This window comes from Giraffa tippelskirchi, chromosome X (genome assembly GCF_054371585.1).
Source record: "Giraffa tippelskirchi isolate mGirTip1 chromosome X, T2T-mGirTip1v1.2.pri, whole genome shotgun sequence".
NCBI classification, from domain to species: domain Eukaryota; kingdom Metazoa; phylum Chordata; class Mammalia; order Artiodactyla; family Giraffidae; genus Giraffa; species Giraffa tippelskirchi.
The window spans coordinates 69,949,879-69,956,628 of record NC_137289.1 but is presented as its reverse complement, the minus strand read 5'-3'; the positions used below and the strand labels follow the sequence as shown (position 1 = coordinate 69,956,628).

Here is a 6,750-nt window from a genome sequence, read left to right as displayed (position 1 = left end):
TGTTATTAATATTAATAATCCTTTGGCTAATAATTTGTTGGAAATATATACTTTCTGGTTGTCACTTTATTTTTTATTCTGTTATTTTAATTTTAAGACGCAATTTTGGCCCCATTACCCTAACAATGGTCTCCGGAATGGATATGGCCATCTAGTGATTTGTTGGACAGTGCAGGGTCTGGGCCCCTTTTTCCCAGCTCGTAAGGTCTTGCAGCCCAGTAGACCTGATGTTTCAAGTAACAATCATAGAAGAGCAAACCAATCACAAGGAATGGAGTCACTATAATGAAAATATAATAGAAGATCAAAAAGATATTTTTTGTGAAGTTTCAGTGGCCTTCATATAAAGATCTATGGAAAGTTTTCAATCTTGTATCTCTCTTAGAGTATGCATCTTCTCAAACAACTTTATTGCAGATATTCATCCTCTTCAAAGTTGTATAAAATTAATCAAATTTAATCTTCATGGAAATCAGATAAACAGTCTACCAGGTACCAAATTTTTGGGTGGATTGAAGAAACTAGCATTTCTCTATCTACATGACAGTGGGTTTGCAAAGTTTAAGAACATACGTATGTTATTTGCCTGTCCAAGCCTCATTGTCCTCACTATGTTTGATTGTACAGTAAGCCTTAGAAAAAAGATACAGACATGTTCTTTTCAACAGTATATGGCCTCTCAAAGCATTGGATCATCATGTGATTTCCGATGAAGAAATAATTCAGAACTGGCATCGTCCTGAAAGATTCAAAACATGTAACCACCAACTTTAATTTCTGCTCTGCCTTGAAAAAGTAAAAGACCATCATATAGTCCAGGTTTTTTTTAAATGTGACTGCTCGTTAGAAACACATCTGGAGCTTTGGAGAAAAAATGCATTTGGGCATTTCTTTTTCCTTCTTTCTTTTTTTTTTTTTTTTACAGTAATAACTTTATTCAAATTTGAAATTTGTTTCCAGGATAGTTCTGATATACATCTGGATTTTTAAAAACTGATTGTTTTTCTATTAAATGGCAGTTTTAGTGAAAAAAAAAAAGGCTCAATTTACCTAAATTTTCTTTTATGGTTAGCCCTGTTTTTGTCTTGTTTATGAAACCTTCATTGCAAGATCGTGGTTTTTTGGTTTGTTGTTGTTGTTGTTGTTTCATTTAAAAGCTTCGAAATTTAGTTGCATACATGTAAGTCATTATTACAAATGGAATTGGTATCTGTATTTGGCTTTAGGTAATAGAACTGATTTCATTTTATTTTTCAAAATAGATGACCAATTGCCTAGCAGCATTATTCAAATAGTGCATTTAGTGCTCAAATGCAATGCCAGCTCTATCATATGTAAAGTTTATGTATATGCTTGGGTTCCATTTCTCAGATTTCTTATTGATGAGTTGATTTTCTGTCTGGTGAATTCCACACTATCATAATGAATCTGATTTTAATGAATCATTTCTGGTAGAGCATATTCCGAACTTTGTTCTTCTTAAACATGACTTAGTTATCCTTGTGTCCTTGCATTCATATAAATTTTCCACTATACCATAAGAAGGTTGTGTTTATTAGATGGGATTTTCTCACTGTACCATCTGTTACTAGGAATTGACTCATTCTATCAGTATAGATTAAAAATCCAGGGTATTAGAGATTATAAGTGTTACTGAATTCAATGCTTATTATAAACATTATTGCTTTATAAACATCTAAAGTTTTTAAAAGCTCAACTTTAAAAGTTGAAGGTTTAATACAAGTTAACATGAATTGTATTTGTGACATCATACTCATTCTCTCATCTTATTCATTTTCATCATTTTATCATATCATTAATCCACCAGAAATAATAGTTAACATTTATTGAGTGTTAAGTACTTTTTAATAATAGATATAATTTCATACAGTCTATCTATATATCTAGAAATGTAGAGTATTAAGTACTTTTAGCAGAAGATATTAAGAAGAGGTGGCAAGAACACACAGAAGAACTGTACAAAAAAAGATGTTCACAAACCAGATAAGCACGATGGTGTGAACACTCACACTCACCTACAGCCAGACATCCTGGAATGTGAAGTCAAATGGGCCTTAGGAAGCATCACTATGAACAAAGCGAGTGGAGGTGATGGAATTCCAGTTGAGCTATTTTAAATCCTAAAAGATGATGCTTGGAAAGTGCTGCACTCAATATGTCAGCAAACTTGGAAAACTCATCAGTGTCCACAGGACTGGAAAAGGTCAGTTTTCATTCCAATCCCAAAGAAAGACAATGCCAAAGAATGCTCAAACTACCACCCAATTGCACTCATCTCACATGCTAGTAAAGTAATGCTCAAAATTCTCCAAACCAGGCTTCAGCAATACATTAACTGTGAACTTCCAGATAATCAAGCTGGTTTTAGAAAAGGCAGAGGAACCAGAGAACAAATTGCCAACATCCTTTGGATCACCGAAAAACCAAGAGATTTTCAGAAAAACATCTATTTCTGCTTTATTGACTACGCCAAATCTTTGGCTGTATGGATCACAATAAACTATGGAAAATTCTGAAGGATATTGGGAATACCAGACCACCTGACCTGCCTCTTGAGAAAAATTTATGCAGGTCAGGAAGCAACAGAACTGGATGTGTAACAACAGACTGGTTCCAAATAGGAAAAGGATTACGTCAAGGCTGTATAGTGTCACCCTGCTTATTTAACTTATATGCTGAGTACATCATGAGAAATGCTGGGCTGGAAGAAGCACAAGCTGGAATCAAGATTTCCGGGAGACATATCAATAATTTCAGATATGCAGATGACACCATCCTTATGGCAGAAAGTGAAGAAGAACTAAAGAGCCTCTTGATTAAAGTGAAAGAGGAGAGTGAAAAGTTGGCTTAAAGCTCAGCATTAAGAAAACTAAGATCATGCCATGCAGTCTCATCACTTCATGGTAAATCGATAGGGAAATAGTGGAAAGAGTGGCTGACTTTATTTTCTTGGGCTCCAAAATCACTGCAGATGGTGATTGCAGCCATGAAATTAAAAGACACTTACTCCTTGGAAGGAAAGTTATGACCAACCTGGATAGTATATTAAAAAGCAGAGACATTACTTTGTCAACAAACGTCCATCTAGTCAAGGCTATGGTTTTTCCAGTGGTCATGTATGGATTTGAGAGTTGGCCTCTAAAGAAAGCTGAGTGCTGAAGAATTGATGCTTTTGAACTGTGGTGTTGGCGAAGACTCTTGAGAGTCCCTTGGACTGCAAAGAGACCCAGACAGTCCATTCTAAGGGAGATTAGTCCTGGGTGTTCATTGGAAGGACTGATGTTGAAGCTGAAACTCCAATACTGTGGCCACCTATGTGAAGAACTGCCACATTTGAAAAGACCCTGATGCTGGGAAAGTTTGAGGGCAGGAGGAGAAGGGGACAACAGAGGTTGAGATGGTTGGATGGCGTCACCGACTCAATGGACATGAGTTTGGGTTAACTCCAGGGTTTGGTGAGGGACAGGGAGGCCTGGCGTGCTGCGGTTCACGGAGCCGCAAAGAGTCAGACCCAACTGAGCAACTGAACTGAACTGAAGTTCTTTTAAAAATCAGAAATGAGAATCAGTCAGAGAGATTAAATATTGTGTCCTTATTCATATATTGGAGAAAGGAATGGATTGCAGATTCAAGGCCAGATTATTTTAACTCTATGGCTTTGTTTAATTTTTGTTAATTTTCTTAATTTGGAATAAATGGCTTCAGTTATTGGTTTTTATTCTGCTTTTGATAGAAATGTAGTATTTAAGAAAAAATTTAAAAAAAAAACCCTAAAATAGCACAACTAGCTTCAAAGACATATTAACGATTTAATCTTTAGTCATCCACCATCTGAACTTGTATAGTTTCCTATTGAGCACCCTCAGAATATATTTTTTTATATATAATATTCTTTTATAACGATAAATCCTTCCCCCTTCAAAGTACTGACCTATCTCACAAGAATGTCATAAGGATTAACAAAAGATCAAAGAGCTTTTTGGGAATATATCCTACCTTGTAAATACTGAATATTGAAAAGGTACATTTTCTAGGTTAATAAAATACTGAACGTTCAATACCAGTTTTACTGCTCTTCGTTGTTGTAAGATATGAACTTCAACATTTGTCATAAAATACAGTCTTGCTTCTAAAACAAAAATGTCAAACAGATTTTAAGTTTTAAATTAAATATTTGATTTTAAATCAGAGTTGTTCCTGTGAAACCAATATTATATTCTTCCAAGAAGTTACCAGACTCTTTTAAGAAGTATAGTTTGCATTCCTTATTGAATGATTATTGCTTATGTTTCTTTCACCACAATTCTTGGCTTTATATTCTGTATGTTATTTAATTATTCTTGTTATTTTAAAAAATCAGCCAAATATGTCCATGCTGTACAAAATAATAAGTATTGGGAAATTAGAAAACAATGATTATAAGTTATAAAATACATAATTTCTTGAACACCTTAGATATACAAGTTAATTTACACTTGCAATATTGTAGACAGAAAAAGCAATTATCAGAAAACAGAATCACACAATAAGATCATCAGTTTTTTATTTTTGTGTGTTTTTTTTGGCTATGCTGTGGAGCATGTAGGATCTGAGATCTTAGTTCCCTGACCAGGGATCAAACCTGCAGCTCCTGCAGCACGGAGTCTTAACCATTGGACAGCCAGGGAAGTCCTCATGCAGAGATTTTTAAAGAGACTTAGAAATTACTTCCACTTTAGTAAAATATGCTATCTTTGACAAATCAATCATTTTGAATTAAAGTAACTTGAGAAACAGCCAGTGCAAGAAGGACCCTCTAACCCTCTTTTGTCCCCATGAAAACAGGAGATAAATTTCCCATATGAAATGTACCTTTCTGTACCCTAAGGAAGAAGGCTTTCTTATCACCAGAAATAAGAATTTAAGGTCAAGCAATCTATATTTAATAAATCTTGCTACTTCACTAAATACTACCTCAAAGTCAAACCCCTTTGTCATGTCAATTCCTCACACATTTATTGTTTGTCTAAAAGATATCAAAGTTTAGGACTTTGGTCACTTCTTTGAAACTCATACTTTTATGGGACTTCTATATTTATGAAATTAAATTTGTTTTTCTCTTATTTATCTTACTTATGTAAATTTAATCATTAAGCCTGCCAACAAGCCTAGAAGAGAAGAAAGAAAAATGCTCTCTTCCCTACAGTACAAATTATTGGAACCATGTTATGGACATCTGCAAATAGCTGTTTCATTTTGAAACTTCTTATTTCAAAAAATATCAATAACAAATATTCCCTCCAAGGTATGATGGGATATTTGTCTCTTTGCTTTGACAAATTCCAATTCAAATTTCAGTAAAAAATATATCCTTGGACACCTGAAATCACAAAATAGTGTATTTTGTGCAACTAAAAATATGGCATAATCTTAAATTTATAGTGATTTATAAATATATGTATAGACCAGAAGTCAGATTTTGACTTCCCAAAGAAGAAAAATAAAAGAGGGAATAAGATAGTAAATGTTTAGATTATCACAAAGTAAATAGCCTTATCAAAACTCTTAAACTAGAAGATTATATTTTATATTACCATTATATTAAAATGTAAATTCACCTCAAGCACATGCAATATTATTGTATTATAATAAATATATCAGTTCTTTTTTTTTTTACATTTTCTTCAGTATGCTTATTTAATAAACACTTTAGTGGTGACTATAATATGCCATGCACTATTTTTAGTGCCTTACAAATACCCATTTATTTAATACTTATGCAATCTAATGAAGTATTAATATTACTATCATTGCTCCCATTTTACAGATAACTGTTTAAGTAACTTGCCCAAGATCACACACTTGGTGAGCGATAGAACACAAGCATACAGGTGTTAGAGTCCTTAACCAGGACTGATAATATTCCTTTATTAGTAATGGATAGCAAATTGGAAAATATTAATATCTCTAGATTGACATCAAAATACCTGTTTAAGTTACCTTTTAGTGTTACAGAATAAAAGAAAAAAACAGCATGTCTCAGATAATTTTTAAAAATCACCATTCTCAATTCTATTCCTTTCAAGATGCTGAATTTGTGTCAGCTGCTATCTTAATCCATCAAGAGAAATCCAGGAGAAATAGCTAAAGTTAAGAATTTTCCTGGAAAGAGAAACACCAACTCTGAAAAACTTTCTAAGAATATGGAAATCATTTAGAATTAATGGAGTGTATTTTTTTTTTTTTATCTATGGGTATGGAGGGTGTTGAGTTGAATATATTAGGAAAAAAGATTGAATTCAGTTCTTCAGTCTCTCTTAGGTTAATCAATGCTTGCCTCCTTACTGTGACACACTGTGGCAAAAATCCATACCATTAGTTGAGGTGCTCATGAGGGTAAAACAGAAAAAAACCTGTTCCAGGGAGGAGTATGGATAGCCATAAGCATTTACTCCCTTGTTCTCCCTCATATATATACATATATACACACACACACACGCACACACACAATAAAGCAGGAGTTAAGAAACTTTCTATAATGGGCCAGATAGTAAATGCTTTAAGTTTGGGGATTCACATAAGTTTCTATCATATATTTTCTTCTTTTCTAATGTATAAACAAACCTTAGCTAAGGGCATGTACAAAATCAGGTTAGGCCTGGGGTGAATTTGTCCCACTGTTTTTTGTTTTGTTTTGTTTTGTTTTAGACCATTGATCTAGGGCATACCTACTCCAAATGTCGACTTTTC

The 6,750-nt window shown here is 33.6% G+C and overlaps 1 pseudogene; it reads left to right on the top strand.

The window, feature by feature from the left end:
* The first annotated feature begins 227 nt into the window (after positions 1–227).
* Positions 228–774, top strand: LOC145535819 (leucine-rich repeat and IQ domain-containing protein 3 pseudogene; annotated as a pseudogene).
* The last annotated feature ends 5,976 nt before the right edge of the window (positions 775–6,750 follow it).